Raw genomic sequence first — 19,206 nt, 5'->3', positions numbered from 1 at the left:
TGCCTCTAACACCACACGAGAGTTGATGCTAAGGGGAAGACCATGCATGCATTGAAATGTCTCCTTACCTCCTACTTCTCCAAGTCCAAAAATGATTAATGCAACTTGTGGCAAAATTGGTGAGAATAATTCTCATGAAAAAGGCATGAAGGATAATATTATCATCTAAAAATTAGATTTTCCTACCAGAAAAACTGAACACGTACGAAGTGCTTATTTCCTGTTAAAGAACTACTCTGCAATACCCAACTCCAGTTTCCTATACAATATCTTCCAAACCGAAACAAAAGTACTGTGGGACTCTGCTCTACTCCTTTTCTCTTTTACACTACAGCTGTAAGTTTCCCTCTACAGCAGGAAATTCTGAGCATCAAAGTGCAACAACATTACATTTCTTTGCAAAATCTCCACAGCAGCACAGCATATGGGAGCAGCATCCGAGAATGTGACTCAATGTTCGAACAGACCAGTTAAAATGAAGACAGCGTCAGAGGCAAAAATAATTTGTAATTTTACAACTTGTTTTCTCAGTTTTCAAGAAGAAGCCACTGAACTTCCTTTTTGTGCATTTTACTTTGTCTTTGGAGCCTGTCCACCATCCTTGTGTAAATGGTTACATACTTCAAAATGTACAATATCAAACCTTTTGAGAGCAGTTACTTTAGTAGAGAGGACAGAAAGAAGTGACCTTTCTGATTTTACTCTGATGAAAATTGCTCAGATCTTGTGTCCTGAGCTCAGCCTCTTGCAGATCAATGCATGTTCTCATATCTCTGTATTGATCAAGGAGAAATACTTCATTTTTTTTCTCCACACACATTCGGTTTTAGTGCGACATGAAAGAAAACAGCAATATTCTAATGTGTTTTAGTATGGCTTTAGATCTTACCACTGAGACTGGATGCGAAGATCCTTAAATCGCTGGCATCAGTAACCCTATTGAGACTGGCATGAATTCAAATGGGTGATCCTGCCAAAAAAATCAGAGGAAAATATTCATTAGACAGATGATTATTTTTAATCACACCTTCCTAATACCCATGGAAGATTTGCTTTATAAACACTTACTGAAGCCTTAATGGTAAGACCACTAAAATGGATCTGAATGCAACAACCTAGGCATACTGAATCTTCAAATGACTGTGAATCTGAACACTGGTTCCCATGTGGTACTTTTTATATAAAAAAAAATATCTGTCCTTTCATAAAGGGAAACAAACAAATTTTACCAGGAGAAGTAACAGTGCACGATCCATTTCATAAACTGTTGGAAAGATGGCTCACAAAAAAAAAAAAAAAACCAAAAAAAACAACAAACCAAAAAAACCAAAAATACACACTATTGGCCAACCCCAAAGTAATAAAGCATGCACTCAAATGCAGTTGATTTTTATTCCAGATCAAAGATGTTTGAAGTTCAAATAGATTTGCCTCCAAATAGTTTCAGTACAGGATTATCCCTCTTAACATCTAAAAAATAACATTCAGGGTTGGCATTTAACACCTTATTTGTACTGCAGCACTCCAGGGACAAGCAAACTTGTAATTTCTACCATATGTGAAACGCTTCTTTTATAACAGTACTGAAGTTCCTATACAAAAAACATGACTGAGAAAAACTCCATCAGAAGGAATACTTACTAAATACACATGTAAGAATTTTTTTTTCCACAATAAATTGCTATTTTTAATTCATGCACAGTATTTTGTAAATATAACTACATATAAATGTGTTTCCTTGAGGTTCACATTGTTATTTGCCAATTTATTCAAATTGCTCATAATCACTAGAACGTGAAAACTGTTTTGAATGAAAGCAAAATAGAAATGGACTTGATGACAAGAAATATGGAGATACATGGATCACATCAGTTTTATCAACCAGTAGCACTAAAACCCAAGTTGCCTCCATACAGTAACAGAAGATCTAAAAACCACTAAAACCTGTGGAACAAATTCAAAACAAGAAAAAACTGTAAGTTAACTGAGTTAACATCGAGCTCTAGAATAGCACAGAGCATCCCCTATCTCTTCTTTCCTCTTCTCATCAAGCTTCCAATGAATATACTGCCATTTTCACTTTATAACAACAAATTCCTTCTAGTGAGACTTTCAAAGCCATGTAAGAGAACTGGGTGTCTAATTCCCTCAGGCAGTTTTGAAAAGTGCAAGATTAATATCTTATATAGCTCCTTATACATCAAACCATTTCCCAGTGCACTTCACATTAATCTTTAATCTAGACACTTTAATCTTCAAATCTTCATACAATAATCTTCAATGAAAGGTACTTTCTGGGAGTTTACAGTATATTTAACACAATTTAAAATCTACTAGTGCATTGCCCTAGCTTTTAATACCCAGAAAATGTTTTATAAATTAGATCAACTACAACCTAGCCAAGGTTTCTGCATTTTTAATATCTTTGGAGGGAGATTACAACAAATGGGTGCTGGAGGGAATGACTTAGCTGCTTAAGCATCAGTTTGCAGTACCGTAAATCACTCCAGAATTGTAGCTGTAGATACCAGAGTTTATTCAATGCTTCACATTTTCCGAGGTAAGGACCAGTAGAGTAAGGACTGCATACTCTACTGGGGAAGACAACACATCTTATAGCGTATACTGCTCTGCTTTGGCAGCTCTCTGTGTGCACATCTGGCCATGGACATAGTTTCCATATCTGTGTTTTTTTGCCAAAAATATTAACTGCAGGAATAGTGTGCCAGGCCCTTTCTGCAGGGATATAGCCATGACTTCAACTCCTCCTGGCCTTTACTGTTCCCTTCCGTGCTGTTTACTTTACCACAGCACCTCTGAGTCCTACTTTTGGACCACGACTTCACAGTATGAACCCTATCCAAAGCACAGTGGAAAAAACCTCTAAGAATTTATAAAAGAAATTTAGGACAGAATGCAGGTAGGAGGAAAAAATACAATAATAGTAGTCATTATGACAGGTAATAATTTTTTTCTAAGTAGAGTGGTGAAGGCACACTTCGAGAAGAAATTTGAAGAATCAGTTTTGCAGACATTCTTAAGAGTTTTGACAGGAGAAAGCAGGAAGGTGCTGGCTTGAAAGCGAGAGCTGAGGTAGAAATGGACACCATGAATCAAGCTGAGGCTGTGGCTTCTGCTTTCATACTGACAAAGTGATGAAAGACCAGAAAAAGAAAAATCAGCTGTGTAAAATGGGAAAGGGAAGTCAGATACCACTTGAGTGCTATAGTCAGAAAGTAATGTGGCCAAAAAAGAAGCCAGGAGCACGACCTTTCTTAGAGCATTATTTGAGCTTGGTAAGATTACATTTCTTGATATCTAAGACAGGAAATTCACAGTAGGAGAAATCTAACAGCCAACACAGATGGCCAGGAAACACTACCTAAAAGACTTTAGATGCCAGCTGGATTTGAAGTGGAAAAGAAGTTTCAGTTGAAGACAATGCTCAAGTAATGAATGTAGGTGATAGATGGTAAGCTATTTATAGACATTATGAAATAGAGTAGCTGAGAGGGCTTCTGCAGGAAGAGTGAGGACCAATGTTTTAGTGATGTTCATTTTAAATATCACTTCGGTGTTTGCATAGAAAGAGACTTAGATGTTAATTTGAGTAGAGAGGCAGACGAAGTACAGAGGTTCATGTGTTTTCTAATTAACCTTATAAACATGACAGCTGAACTTGTGCTTGCAAATGTGACTCGTGGATACATTCGAAGGGAAGTCAAAAGCTCACTCTCCTATAAGCTCCTGAACCTGGAGCTTATGGAGAAACGATAATGCAAATTCAAAGGGCACACAAAGGAAAGGACAGAGCCCAGGTAGCCATCAGAAGATTACTGAAGCTGAAACATCTGATAGGTTCAGGTGCCCAAAGGTGCAGCACTGATTCTCTGCAGACTGGAAAAAGTTATTAGAGACTTGTTTGAGCAGTATGTCTACTACAAAGAGAGGGAATTAGAGGACAGTGACTGTAAAGTGTGGTCCATGAATTAAACGATGAGAACTTATTAGAAGAGCAAGCAGGGTAAAGATCAAGACATGCTGAAGTGAAAGATCAATGCAAGTTGAATTGTGAACAAAAAGAGTAAGAAAAGCGAGGAAAGGAAGGGATCAGATGGGGTCATTTCATAAAGTGGACGAACAGAGGAAGAAAGCAGATGCGGAATATCATTTGTGGCAGCCTAGAGGTCTGTTTCAGGACAGGATCAGTGAATGGATGAGTTACCAAGATGAGGATTGTACATTCATTAGTTTTCACTGCGAAAAAATTGTCAAGGCATATCAGATTAAAATTCTGGTAGGAGAAGAGTGTTTGAGGGTTGAATCCAAAGAGGTAAAGAGGAGGTTAGGACTGTGGGTGCAGATTTCAATTATGTAGCCATAGGCATTTGGCAGAACTGAGAAGGGTGACAGCAGTGGAGGAAGTTAGCTTGGTCACAAGACTTCTGAAATGCTCTGTTACACAAGACAAGCACAGAAAGTATCCACAAGAACTGTGGTGATGAGGACTTCAAGAGATTCACAAAGAAGCCAAGTGCTGAAAAAAAAGTTCAGGAACATCATCTCCCCACACTGAAGTAAGCAAAGAGGGGAAAGACAAAGAAGAAGTTGCTTTTTCAGCCCTTTCTAGACCCAGTCATGAGTGAATCTATTTTAAACTCATGGTGTCTGTCACTGATGGAAACAACTTGACGTATGGATGAGTTGAATTCATCATAGAGCTGCAGCACTTCAAAAATCCTTTCAAATCTATAAAAGATCTTTGAATACTTTGCTTACATTCTGCCACCTGACCTGGCTCAAGATAAAGGCATATTTATCCCAGTAGGGTTTTAATCCTAAAACAAACAAAGAAAACAACCCAAACAATAACAAATCAGGCAAGAAATCACAGCAAAAACAAACGTCCCGTGATTTGCACTTTGAAGAAAAACATGAAATATTTCACATGCATGGTACGTAACTTTCAACTTAAACTGTCTAATATTCAGGAGTTCACACTGAAATCTCTATTTTCTTCATTCAGTGGATTCAAGGATCTGGTCCATCAAGAAAGATGAATGTTAGCCATCTTAGCACATTTCTATAATGCAGAAGGATTTTGGCACACATCTTGAGTAGAGGCAGCTTAAGATCTCCCAGAGCATTGGTAGACAAATAGCTGGTACAGAAAGCTGGTGTTATGATTTATATCAGGCAACTTTATAGTCCTGGGAAGCAAGGAAGAGCTTAAGGAAAATATAAGCACATAAGTTCAAGAAAGCTTAGTGAAAGTGAACTATTGTAAGACATTAAGAATGGATTTTTTTGGATGAAGATATTTTCTTATCAATGACTAGGACAAAAATTTAACTATTTTTGCAGAGTCAGGAACTGAGACTAAAGGAGAATGAGAAAAAAAGTAAAAAAAGAATCTAAATTAAGAGGCTTTAAGAATGATGATCTCAATCTTAAGTGACATCCAAATGTTCATTCAGGTGGAAACATTCAGCCCAGAGGACTGAGTAGATGATTCCCTACAGACACAATTTATACTGCAAATCAATAGGGTCTGTGATGGCACCAATGACTTCAGCTGCTTAACTTATACATCACAGAAGATGGCTTCAAGCACAACAAAGAGAAATGCTTTAACAAGAGAAACATCAGTCTTGACCAAACACTGACTTTCAAGAAGTTAGAGGTGAGAAAGACTAACAAATGGTTGAATTGATAATGTCCTAAAATTTGATAATAACCGAATGCTTAATTTTACATCTTAATGTAGTCAACTTGATTTAAATGAGTTACCATAAATTGCTCATTAATTTATATATCCTTTAGACTGGTCTCTGTGAGATACTTGTGTGTAGCAGCGTAAGAAATCTACAGGGGCTAAATATAATTTTTCTAGGTATTTTTGCTCACCTTCACAAATGTATTCTTAATCCATTTCCATGTAAATGCACTGATTTTTACAGAATATTAAAAAAATAATAATAATTTGTATTTATTTAGATGAATAAACATATGTGAAGAAATTGCTTCTGCCTATCTTATCTACCTCGAATAAAAGTTGATGTCCATGCTTTACTGAGAATAAATGCAGTTTGGTACATTAACACTGGCTAGTACACCTAGCCATGGTATAAAACACTGGAAAATTTCCCCTGGTGTTATTTCCTAGAAATAATGGAAATCCAATATTGAGTTGGTTATGTAACTCACATATCACGAGGCTTCAGAACAGCGGAGAAAAGCTGTGTTTTAAAATTTTATGGGGGGAGGGGAGGAGGTGTGTGGAGATGCGAGTTATGCTTAACGCTGCACTGCTCTTAACACTGCGAAATACATGAAGGCAAGGTTAATTGAAAACCTGAAGTAATATAAAAATAAGTTCAGCTTTTAACAGGAATACACATGGTGTATAAAGCTCCATTGAGCCCAGGTGGATAAGTGAACATTTTCAGTGCACATTAGTTGAAGAAATGAAGAAGTAGAAGCAGATAATAGGTATTACTAAACTGGAATATTCTGAAGGCCTGGAACAGAGAAAAAAATCACCAGCACAGAAACACTTTATAGATTACCTATTCTTCCCACCCCAGAGAACAGTAAGCCCCTCTTCTTTTGTCAAAGCTTCTTGTTCTTAAGCTTCTATGCTTAACATTCCCTCTAGGCCAGAAGGGGAGGTTTTTGGAGTCAGAGATGAGTCAAGAACACCTGAACTCCATTGTACAGTCACCTCACCGGAGATGCAGAGGACTTCATGCAGCAGCTCCTCTCTGCCTCAGCACCCCTTCACCCACCACAGCTGCAAGGATGCACAGTCAACCTCTGTCCTCTAGGAATGCTCTTTCTGTGCTTTTATCGGGCAGCAGTGGTGAAATGCTCAGGCTGCCTGCTAAGCATGAAGCAGTTAATAGCCCAGGCCAGGTACAGATGAGCCATTTTGTAACTGTACTCTTTTCCACTTAAGTATTAGTAGTCTCTTCCACAACATACCCATCCCCAGTTCTCCAACAATTAGTCCTTTCCAATATGATGCAGACTCTTTAGCTATATTCTCTACCTAGCTGCTATTTCCAAAAGATGCAAAGTTCAGAGCTCCTAACTAATAAGTACACGGCTTAATGTGACACAGAGGCCACTCAGGCAGGATCCTGAAGGAACACCAAAATACTAAGGCAGGGAAAACTCTTATGAGGGATAACTCCTGAAAGATTTTGTGTGACACCAAAATCAATGACCCGTACTTTAAAGAGATGGACCCTACAAGCTCAGGAAAGGGCACAGAGAGTTAATAGCAAAGAACAATGTGATTACAAACAGCATGAAAAACAGCAATAATGACACATAACACTTTTATTAACAGCCATTACTTGCTTATGTTGGAAGAGATATGCTATCATTTATCATTTAAAATTATAATTAATCGAACAGCTTTTATTTTATCACCTCTGTATCAAAATATCCTTAGTGTTTTATAGCAATATTATCCTCTCCTACCTTTGAGCCTAATGGGCAATAACTTTTTTCCACCATGCTGTAAGCACAAGAATATGATAAGGTTTGAATGTTTGGGAGGGTGTATGTAAAAAACAATGCTTGCATTTCATTAGCTGCATCACAGCCAACTTAACTGCATGCCTAGAATGTACTTATTTATATGCAACTGTATGCGTGATGGTTTTGAAAATTCTGGTTTAAGGTAATGTGTTTGTTGTACTTTGATTTTTCTTGCAACTGATTTACAAAGGACCATCATAAACCTTTGATCTCATCGTTAATAGCAGTAAGTTATTCAGCTAACAGGATCTGAAATATTTATGCAGGCAAGGATTCAGCACCTTCCAAGTCCCATTTTGTGAGCCTGAACACCTCTGCATTAAAATCATATCTTCCTCTTTCCAAGACAGTTGGCTCACATAACTAAATGATAATAACGCTCAAATTATAACTCAGAAGTTGTTAGGTTAAGAGATAAAGAAACTCCTACAAATCAAAGCAAAGCATTAAGACTTTGTTTCACCTAATGATAGGCTACAAAAGGATGTAGCATACTAAAAAACTTAGAGAAAGAGACCTAAAGTCTACAGACTTGAAACAGCCTTTTTTCTTTGCAAGATGTAAGCCTGAATCAGTGAAGTCAACAGAATATTGGCTCTAGCACCAAAATGCCTGTATCTCAAGCCTCTCCTATAGAAAGTTGCTTTTTTGGTGCAGAGAAGTATTGATGTCAATAAGTATTTAGGGCATTGCTCTCTTTCTTAATAAAGTTAAAACTCCACATTACAGCTTGAAAGCAAGGTATGTCGAATGCTTATTTTCGCTCTGTATACTTAGTTATTTCAAAGGCATTTTTATGTACTCCCCCTATTTCAGAAGATCCCCTTCGAAAATTCATTTGGATGAATGCTGCCCTTTTCTGTGGAGATTTGGCTAAACATTTTTTGTTAAAGCAACTTTGTTGAGCATGGTAATGCAATCAGTATCCCAGGAGGCTCATCCTTCACAAGATTCCTGCCTGCACTTCTACCTGCAAAGTTACATTATGGCCGTCTTCACAGATAACAAAGTACTGAAACTGGAATGCACAAAGCAGCACAATAATCCGTCAGAGGCTCTCTTAAAAAATTTTCGATATAAATATTCAGTGCAGCCACCATGCTATGACAGCGCCTCATTTCAAGACCCAGTGGGCACAAACTGTGTTGCTCATTCACTTAAAACAAATAGGAGATTCCATGAGCAATTTCTACTTCCTGCGCAAAGCAAGGAGCACTGCCATTTTGCAGAGGAAAGGTGGAACAGTGATTAAGCTGTGAAATGAATAAATGTAAAGTGTATGAAGTGATTTGCTATTTATCCATCCTGCAGCCAGCCAGCAACAATGTCTTTTGCTGAGGCAGTGATTTGTGTGTGGCTGACTTGCAGTGCCCACCACTTTCATGCAATGGTTTGCACATTAAGTTAAAGGCTGAACATGCAGAACAATGCATTTGTTCCTCCAGATACCAGTACAGGTTTTTCAAAGATCTTTCTTTAAAAAGTAACTGATGTGCTGCATATATAATATAGTTAAGTAGTAAATGAAAATAATTATCAGCAAAATCATTTGGGACCAATTCACATACATACATTACACTAACAAAGCAGCAAGAATCTCAGTAAATGGACTGAGAAAATGGACTTGTAAACAGTTATTTTGGCTTTTCATATCCGTCAAGTAAATTGGATATTAGACATTTATTTCACTATCTTGGCAGTCAAATCTTTTCTGCAGCTCTTACATGAAACTCTTTTCACAATTCTGCTCCTTACTTAGGAGATAACTTAAAGATAACTGACAGGCTTCAGAGAAACTGGGGCTCTACAGGCTTCCCATTTACCATCACATCATTTCAGGCTTTGGGGCTGGTTGTCACCACACACAGCAACCCCACATCTGACAGCTACCTTCAGAACATCATTAAAGGCATCATCTCTTAAATTACCTTCCTAAATAAGAGACTAAAAAAGCAACAGGTTGATGCAGGAAAGGCAGGACGACAACAGTGAAATGCCATGGTCATGTAGCAGCAAGTAAATCCCCTGAAAATAAAGTTTTAACAGTGGTTATATTGTATCTTCACATGCATAGTTTTGAGGCTCTTTTTCTCTGCATGCAACTACGAAGATACACAGAGTGCCAGATGCACTTTCAAAGAAGAACCAAGAGGAACCACCTAAGGAAGACACCAGCTGCAAGAGTCCAGAACATCTCACTTGGTAATTTTCTCCCCACAGGCAATTCCCTGACTGCCTATCATTTTTGTTTCAGTTTTTCTCCAGAAAGCCTGTGAACTATGTGCCAGGTAAATTCAGCATGCAGTTACATCTCTGCCCTATTCTATACTTCTTACTTGAAGCTTCTAAAAATAAAGGACCAAAACTGATTTACATCAGGTCAACCAGCCATTCTGATCACACCAGTAATAAGACATTACACTGATATCATTAATAACATTTTCAGTCCTTTAAATCTTTACTCTTCGCAGGGCAGTCAAATGTAATTTTTAGCGCACCAGTTTCCAGCACGTCTGTACACTTTTGTGGTTTCAGTAATGCAGAAAGCTATTTACTTATGCAAATCTTGAGATTTGCAACACAAAGAAACAGATGCATGTGACATTTGTCAGGCAGTGAAAATGAAGTGTCACAAGCTGGCCTGGGAAACAAAACTTGGGGTTGGAATAAAATTAAAATCCTGAAGTACAAGCGCGGTCATCATCTTACAGATTGAAAAGAAAACTATTTCAATACTGTTCTACAGCTGTAGTGGTTAGGGCATCACGACTAACTGCTCAATACCATTCCTTAAAAAGTTCTGTGGTAACTCCTAACACTGTGTAGTAAAATCCACATGGAAATGAAAGGGGGAAAGAAGAAACTGACTGCTACACAATATAGAAAATGTACGTTTGAAAAAAATGAAAATTACCAACCAGTTGTTTTGGAAGTAGACAAATGGTGAAAGAGCAGCAGACTGTGTATGTTATGGCTGTTCTAATTATGTATTTCATCAGGGATTTCATCAACTGTTCCTCCTGTGAAGCATGTTCTCTTCTGTTCTGTGAAATAACAATAAATGACTAAGGAGCCAAATGATTTGTAAAAGCCTGGAATCACCCATACTTTATCAGCTAGAATTTCATCACTGATTCTGAGTTTCCTAGATTTTTCGGGTTATTTGTGACAAAATCTGTCAAGGACTTTGGTCCCTGCGCCCAAAACACAAAGTCTGAAAATCCTTTTTACTGGTCAGTACACTTAGAAAGTGCCTAAACTTCAGAGGTCTCAAAATTCCCATTGCCTAGAGTTTTACAGCTGCATGTACCCAGTTGATTCTTGTCTTAGGAGGACCAAGGGGTTTATGTCATTGACCCATTACTTCTCATATTCTGAAAAGTGGGAGAAATTCTCTATGCTGTGCTCACTTCCAGAGGTAAACTCTTCAGAAAACACTTTACTTGAATATGCCATAAGATAAATTCATTTTCAAACAATTACTGAATTAAGAGCTTTGTTGCAGCGGACATAAGGCTTAAGCTGTGTTTAAACATCTACCTTTCACTGTTTTTAAGAAAATGAAAGTTTGGCTACACAAAAGAAAACCTGTTATTTCTGTAAAATCAGTGGAGATATGCTGTTGTTTTTTAAAATTGAAATAATCCAAAGCTGTATACACTGAGAGTTGTCTTTAAAGGCCTTCGTTGGGACACACAGGTGTGGACGAAACGAGGGGCCAGGTGTGCAGCTATGGAGTAATGCTAACAGCTGGTGACAAGAGAAGCAGCAGGATCTAAGTGTGCATGGGGTGAGGAGTGGAAGAGGAGAAGCATTAGTTACCTTTGTATTCTCAATTTTATAATTAAGTTGTACTTTCACTGTCTAAAAATGTTTTTAAGAGAACAAAACTAAAGAAAAAACTTAAAAATGCTGTACAAAAATGAATATTCTTGGTTTAGATGCACTGTTTCCTTGTGAAAATAAATTATAATTAATCAACATAAACGATAATCAGTCCTGGCAAAGTCTATTCTATGGGAGACTGAGGCGAGGGCTTCCAAACAAGTACAGCATTTAAAGAATTAGTTACTTCTTTAAGGGGAGGAATCCACTGTTAAGCCATAGCTCATCAAGAAATGTAAAAATGAACCAGAAAAATGCTTTGAGAGCAGGAGAGAATGTCTTTAAGAGCTCTACCTGCCATGCTTTTACAAAAGAAAAATAAAAAGCGACCGGAACTGAGGAGAGAATATATGTTACAAAGAGGTTCTTTAATATCAAGGAAAACGGGAAGCTGAAAGACAATGCTCCTTTTTTCTTAATCATTAGAGACAGTGAAGAGGACTGATGCACTGACTAGCAAATTGGACTGGGGATGGTTATGGTTCAGTAATATGTTTTACTTAAGGAAACCTATTAAAACCCATGCTGCTGTAACCAAGTGGAATTCAGGGATTTATGAAATACAAGGAGATAGATAACTAGATCTATCTTGAATTAAACCTCTAATGAAACTGGTACAAGATGTAGGTAATCTGGGTATCAGGATTCACTACCTGTGCAAACCTCTCAGTTTTGGAAATGATTTTGCCTATTACGTTTTCTATGCATGTTAAAAAGAAACAACAACAAAAAACTATGTAAGAAATGTTTCCCAAATGACACATCAAGCCCTTGTTTTAGGGGACATCAGCTCTTACTTGGGTTTTGACCATTAATACATATGATTCCATTATCTTTTCTTATTAAGTAGTCCTAGAAGCTTTTTGCTATTGCAAATAATGCATGGCAGATGGGACAACCCTATCAGGTCCTTTTGAGAGAAGAGAAGCTCTTTCAGATATTTCCTGATTAGTTTAAGTATCCTTTGAGAGACATTAGTAATCTAATTCCACCTTTTAAATAGGAGAACAGAAAAAGACTAGCATTACTGAAATGAAAGGTGTTCTAACCTCTATTACCTTCTTATGCCATCTCTCTTGCCCCTTCACTTCTTTTTCTGTAAATTAACCTTATTTTAAAAGAACATAATCAAATGATTTTTTTTGCCTGTTGACATAAGTTTTGCTAAAGTATTTAAATATACACTTAATGAATTTGTTTATATGACTCAAAGTCCTACACTACAAATTTTAATCAAGTTTGTTTATCTATCAAGAATACATAAATCAAGAAATTCAAGATGTTACCATGAATGGTAAAATTAAGTATGTCTCTCTAATCCTTACATTTTCCATGCAAATCAACAGGAAGCACGTGCCGAATAGGCACTCCCTCTTCACACAGATAGAAGGACTGTGTATATCCATAACAGAACCACTACCAATGATGTGAAATTGGAACCTAATTGAGGAGATCTGCTCATCTAACTATCGCATGCTTGGAGAGATTTTACAAGCCTCTGGTAAGTGATAAACAATACCGTCATAGTTATACTCTTCCAAACATTTATTAAATATGGGATTACGTTATTGAGTCATCAGGAACTTCAATTTCATCTACATAGCAGGACTTTTAACTACTTTTTAAATATAATAGCTGTAACAGTAGTTGGCTGTTTTCATCCTCCAGTTTCTAACTGATTTGTTTCCCTGTTGCTATATAGCCTGAAAATCAAAGTACTTTGGCAAAATGTGCAAAGCTACTACTCCCCCAGGGTTAAGTTCAGCTCTGTGAAGAGAGGCCTCAAATTTCACTTCTGTGTTGCACAAGGGTGAATTTCTCAGCTTCTGCAGGTGGATGTTACAGTGAAGTGTGACCAATTAACCCAACTGGACCAAGAAGGGGAAAGTGCTGGTGGAAGCCATTAGCGTGTATTGCAACCTCCCTCAGCACCAATTCACAAAGAAGATATGTTGCTAGCACACACAAATGTTGCTCTTCAAGTGCAACAGCTTTTGCTTATATCTATGGGATCCCTGAGTCCTGAGCCAGCTCCGCTGTTAAACGCTTGTCTGATGGTATAGCTCCCAAGCTCTCAGTTCTGATCTCCAACAGAGCAGACCTAGATCCAAAACCAACACCTGCCCCCATGGGCAGTAGCAACAGAACAGACCTTCTCTTCTATGCACAGGGCAGCTGCACTGGGCAGGCAGCAGCTCTCTCTGCAATCCCTCACCCCCAAAATCAGGGATCACCATAAGTTTTTTTGCCGTGATACTCATTCCCACTTGTATTGCTTCAAAGCTGTAATAACTAAGCACTATTTGTACCACCCACAGAAACCATAGACATATTTTGATGCAAATTCTGAATGTTTTGGAGATCAACCTTCAAGAGCTGGTGGAAGGCGGAGCTGCCATCCACTCTCACTCCTCTACTCAGCAGGGCAGGAGAGGATGTGTGAGCTCACAGCGAGCGGGAGATCACACAACAGACACGAGCATGAGCAGAAAAGGTTTCAGAGCAGGAAACAAAGACTAAAATGCCTTCCTCCTACCTGCCGTTCCTCTGAGCTGCGTACTGCAGAGCTGCTCTCTCACACCACTCCTTGTCCCTCGCTGCCATGCTGGATTCTGCCCTTTCTCCCACACGTTTCCACAGAGAGAGCTCCAGCCTTGCTAATGAGCCCACCTGTGCCTGAAGCGAGGCCCACCAGAACCACCCCAGCCCAGGTGGAATCAGGCTCTCTTGGGCCCATTCAGCCCCACCACCTGGCCCAGAACTTGGGCCGCAGATACCTCAGGCATTAATTGCTGTAGCAGAATTAGTTCTCTCCTCAAAACTAGCTTTCTTTTAACCTGCTTTACTTCAGCTGCAGAATTCCAGCGTGCAAAAGAGCCCAAGTTACATGCACAATGTTGTTACCTCACAGAAATCACAAGACACTACAACTAACTGCATCCTAACTGCTGAGAAGCTGCCAGCACACCCTCTGCTCTTGGTGGTTACAAGGCTGTGCAGCTGTCCATGCACAGCAGGAGCACCTCCTCACCCAGCCCAGCACACCCTTCAGTTGCTGCAGTTTCTGGAGCCAGCAGATCAGGGCCCTTCACTGCGCTGGAGGTACTTGAGAGGAACAAACCCTTCTCTGAACACAGTGATTCGGTCAGTGAATACAGAATTTGCATTGGTTGAATGAAGAAATCTTTCCATCTTTGTTTTGGACAGTGATAGCTGTCAAAAGCAGTTATACATACAACAGAACTCACTATTCTTTGTCCATAGAGGAGATCTTAGGGCAACTGTGATGGAAGAAACAGATAGAGAAGCTGTTACAAGGCCAGGGAAGCATCACTAATCCCTGTCTCTGTCTACCAGCCTGGGACTGGCAACCCTAGCATCACAGGTCATGCAAAGCCAGAAGAGCAGCACAAAATCAGAATTTTGAGCAAGAAACACGTCTGCCAGCATTGCAATTTCTCATTTCCACAGGCTAACAAGTGTCATTTGATTGCAGTGATGAATTAATGCCGTAAGGACCTGTACTAGCTCTGACATTTGTGCCAGTGGAGGTCACAACTTCAGAGCAGAAGCTGCAGCAACAGTTTCCAATGCTACAGTATGTACCAGCTGCCAGAAGAGATTTGAGACCAAGACACTGGAATAGGATCAGAGTGTGAGAAGAGAAATCTTATTCTGGAAGAGGAAAATTTCAGGAGGATCTCTCACTGAAAATCCATCTGTTCCTCATTTCTCCAGTGAAGATTTCTCAGCCATACTTATGCACATCCACAGAGCAGATGCAGGTTTTTCATTAGACAACAAATCCATCATTGTAACTTTGACTACTGAGGAACAATTGGGAAGTCCTAGTATTCTGCGTGGTGCCTCCTGTTAAGCAGATGAATGTGCTATCCAGCCACTAGTTTCTCCCAAGAACCAGAGTTGCATACAGCATCTTCTTTGAACTGGTACAGCCATTTTGAAACAATGCTAGTGGCCTTGATAATGCAATTAAGGTTACAAGCTTTTCAGAAGAGATAAGCAAGGCAGTAGGTATGGGGGAGTTGTCCCCCACATTAACAGGTGGATAGAGTGCAAAAAGCTGCCTCTGAGAAAAGCCATGATGAGGCTGGTGAGGCTTTATTGCTTCAACTGCATGAAGCAGACTCTCATCCTGATAGAGGATTTCAACCACCTTGTCATCTGCTGGGAAAACAGCATGGAGAGCTGCAAGCAGACCGGGAGACTTCTGGAGTCCATTGAGGGTAACTTCCTGCTCCAGATATTAGACAGAACAACCAGAGGAGAAGTATTACTGGACCTGGTGCTGACCAATGCAGAGTTGATTATTAAAGAGTTAAGATTTGTGGCACTTTGGGCTGTAGTAACCATGCCCTGGTAGTTTGTGATCTTGAGGAGGAGGGGTCTGGCAAAAAGCACAGATAGGCTGAGGAAGCTTGGGCTTGTTCAGTCTGGAGAAGGCTCATGGGAGACCTCATTGCAGTCTTACAATACTTGAAGGAAGATTATAAATGGAATGGAAATGAACTTTTGACATGGGTAGATAGTGATAGATCAAGGGGGAATAGATTTAAACTGAAAGAAGGGAGATTTAAACTAGATGTCAGAGGGAGAGAGTGGTGAGGCCATAGCACAGGCTGCCCAGAGATGTTGTGGACATCCCATCCTTGGAGGCTCAAGGCTGGGTTGGATGAGGCCCTCAGCAATTTGGTGCTGGATTTAGTATCTGGCAACCCTACTCATGGCAAGGGAGTTGGAACTAGATGATCTTTGAGATCCCTTCCAAACTAAGCCATTCTGTGATTCTGTAACTTACAGAGCAAAGCAAGAATATGTTAAATATATGAAATGAATTGCAATTAAAGGAGAGAAGTTGTATGGTAGAACAATGGAGTTTTCTGAATAGAAAACCTGAACCTGAAGACAGCTGCCTGCACAGAGAAAGCACACATGGTCTTCCACATTCTTTGTACGATGCAAAAAGTCTGTAAGGCTGGATACATCCCTCAGGGATACTGTTTGCCAGTAACTGACAGGAAAGCCACACAACATACTCCCACTACTAATGCTACATGAATATAACCAGCTGCTTCAAGTGAAAACATAGGGCTGAACTGACATCTCCTGCATCTACGTTCCATGTTTGGTAATAAGTATATTTATTATAAATATCCAAATCCTATGGAGTATCTGTCAATGAATAATGAATGCACAGAACTTCACAGTGAATAAGCTTGCTTTTTTTTCTTTTTTCCTATTCTTACTTACTGTCTAATTTGCAAATCTTTCAGTCATCAGTACAAATTAACAGAACTCTTTTGTGTAGGCATTAGGATTTCAAATTTATTATGAAGACGTCCATTACCCCAATGCTTCAGCTTGGCATCAGTTCTCACTTTAGGATAAACAAAACTCAGAAAATTCATTGTTTGCCCTTCATTAGTGGAAAAATCAGTTTTCTGGAAATAAATGTTGACTATGTAAAGTTATGAGTCTTTCCTCTTCCGACAGACTTCAAAAACAATCTTTCTTCTACCACAAAATCTAAAGTATAATCAGCAAATAATTATATTCTAGCTGAGTTGTAAATTAAATCAGAATTGCTAAACATGAATTGCCATCTCAGACTGGATCATTACAGCACTAAAAAAATTCAAGATGCACAGGCCCCCTCCCGAGTTGAGTACTGTGATGCAGGACTCTGTGCTCTGCCACTGACAAAAGAAAACATGGATATTTTGTTAGAAGCGACAATTTCATCACCTTTTCAATAAAAGGCCTCACACAGTGTTTTCTTCAAACCATCATGTGGTCATCAACCTCAGAATGATTCCCAAACTTAGCACATTTCCTGAAAAACAAATAAACAAACCAAAAAACCAACAAGAAACACCCCTCACCCTCAATGCTCCTTTCTATTCCCTGTCCCCCTTCCCTCCCCTCTTTTCCACTGTTTCAATAAACTTGCTGTCATTTTTAGTGGTATCAAAATTACAGCCTGCTTTTCCATCTCCTTGGAATAGCAGCTTATTGATGTTATTGTTTCAGTATGCCTGCTTCTCTATCACTTTTTTTCTCTCTGTTTTTTGTATTCCCTTCTCTTTATCAAGCAGCCTTTACACTTCTCTCGTGCAAAAAGAACAATACTTCAGTCTTAGGCATTCCTCAGTACACTATTCCCTTTGTGTCAATCCATCTTTCTGTTTTGGATACAAGCTCCCAAGGAGAAGAAAATAATTCCCTTCCCTTACCCATCCCAGATTTTCACCCAGTTTCTGTGTCAACAGAATTTATCGGTCTCTTTGAATATATTTTCCTTCTATTTCATGAGTTACGCATCAAATCACTTAGCTCAGTGGGATGCAGTGTGCCCATTTTTACTTCATTGCCAGAAGAATCTGTGAAAGATCCGTGTCCATTTCCAAACCATTTTGATATAAATGCCTCATTTCATTATGGGTTAAAAAAAATCCATTTAAGTTAAAAAGAGTATTTATATACATATCGATTTGTTAAACTTCATTTTTTTACCATTACAGGTGCTAGAATTGAGCAGTCAGTTTTATTTATACAATTCAAAGTGCTCTTCCTGTGGTCTGTTGTAAAAACTAAACAGACAAGCTACGCATGTTTATACAGAGCAGTACACAAGAGTTACTTTGGAACACAGCTGTATTTCTGTGGTTTCCTCATTTTCCTAATGCCAGTTGTACAACACATCAGTGTGAGAGTTACTAGCAGTTACTAGCTGCTGACAGCAGTAAAAAGTCCAATTACTAGTGCTGTATATATGACAGTTTTTACCATCTTAAAAAGATGGGCAGATCTGCTTTTCTCAATGGAGCAAGGCACAGGAAAAATGAGACTATTGCAAACCTGGCTCTTCATGCAGTCTGAGGAATGAAGTAGGACGTGGCATAATCAGAACAACTGCAGAGAATGTCACATACTGAGCATAACCAGCCAGTGTAGGAATAACAACCTGACCTAGTCTTTCCATTCGATACAGAAAAAAACCAGCAGTGATGAGCAGTGCAAGATGATCTCCGCATTAAAATTGAGCTGAACATCAGCGAATAAAAGGGAAGAGAGAAGCACGATTGGAGATTAGCAATATGCAAGAGGGAAGGCAGAGCAAAGTGAAAAATTCATGGCTAGGACAACCACAGGAAATATGTTGCTGGCAGATGTTTGATTTAAAAGTTTTTCACTACTTCCTATGCATCAGGACAGCAGCTCATTCAGCATTACTACAAACTGAATTTGAAGGAGAATGGGGCAGCCCCAAGGGGTGGCCACTAAAAGAAGAGCTTCTGCAGACACACCTTGAAATGCTGCTTGGTTTCCTATCTGCAGTGACAGTATGGCCCAGCATTGCCCCTGGGCAACCATTCCCCTGCCAGCCTTCCTTCAACAGGTGATAAGGAAACAGCCTTGGAGCCTGATCCTTTTGATCCACCATCATATATGGACCAATACAGAGTTTCAACTTTCATCAGCACTCCAAGATTAATAAATTCAAATGTTTTTAAGTTAGAGACAATTACAAGACCACAAATCATTACTTTTCCTTAGCTGGGCTCCACTATTGGGCTTAAAATCTTCTATGACCTTCCAAAAAGGCACTGACTTCTGACCTCAGTCTATCAAGAGCAGGAAAACCTCGGTACCATCCTTGGGTTTGTTTGAGCTTAATCAGCAGCACTGTTCAGCTGTTGTTTGATTTCTCATTTGAATTTATTATGTTTCAGTTTCCAATGATGATTCTTA

General features: G+C 39.0%; 1 long non-coding RNA gene across 1 annotated transcript; it reads right to left on the bottom strand.

Annotated features, from left to right (window-relative positions):
- Window positions 1-658: 658 nt before the first annotated feature.
- LOC122182570 lies at window positions 659-14,114 on the bottom strand. Its single transcript, XR_006179859.1, has 3 exons — window positions 13,970-14,114; window positions 890-970; window positions 659-773 (listed from the first exon to the last, which is right to left on the bottom strand). It is a non-coding gene; the product is annotated as an uncharacterized LOC122182570 (long non-coding RNA).
- Window positions 14,115-19,206: the final 5,092 nt, after the last annotated feature.

This window comes from Lagopus leucura, unplaced genomic scaffold (assembly GCF_019238085.1).
Source record: "Lagopus leucura isolate 7727_CA_CO unplaced genomic scaffold, USGS_WTPT01 Super-Scaffold_100015, whole genome shotgun sequence".
Taxonomy (NCBI): domain Eukaryota; kingdom Metazoa; phylum Chordata; class Aves; order Galliformes; family Phasianidae; genus Lagopus; species Lagopus leucura.
The sequence above is the reverse complement of the archived record's forward strand: the minus strand, read 5'-3'. Positions and strand labels throughout refer to the sequence as shown.